Consider the following 438-nt stretch of genomic DNA (forward strand, 5'->3'; position numbering starts at 1 on the left):
GATGTTTTCCCCCCTTCACCGGTATCACCTACTACCACGTTAGGGCACACCGAACACCGCGTATTGTCTTGTTACGCTTTGTGATGCTTTGATTGCTCTGTTATTTATTGTGTTCCCTCTCCGTTACTTCTTTCTGATAGACCCCGAGACTGCCGCTGATGCCGCTGTGATCAACTACGTCACCGATGACCCTCTCTCTTGCCAGAGCAACCAGGCAAGCCCCCCCTTGATCACCAGATATCGCCTATTCTACTCTATACTGCTTGCATTAGAGTAGTGTAGCATGTTACTGCTTTCTGTTGGTCCTATTCTGATGCATAGCCTGACATTGTTGCTACACCTGTTGATACCTTACCTGCAATCCTAAATGCTTAGTATAGGACGCTAGTTTATCATCATTGGCCCTACACTCTTGTCCGTCTGCCATGCTATACTACT

This window comes from Triticum dicoccoides, chromosome 7B (genome assembly GCF_002162155.2).
Source record: "Triticum dicoccoides isolate Atlit2015 ecotype Zavitan chromosome 7B, WEW_v2.0, whole genome shotgun sequence".
Taxonomy (NCBI): Eukaryota; Viridiplantae; Streptophyta; class Magnoliopsida; order Poales; family Poaceae; genus Triticum; species Triticum dicoccoides.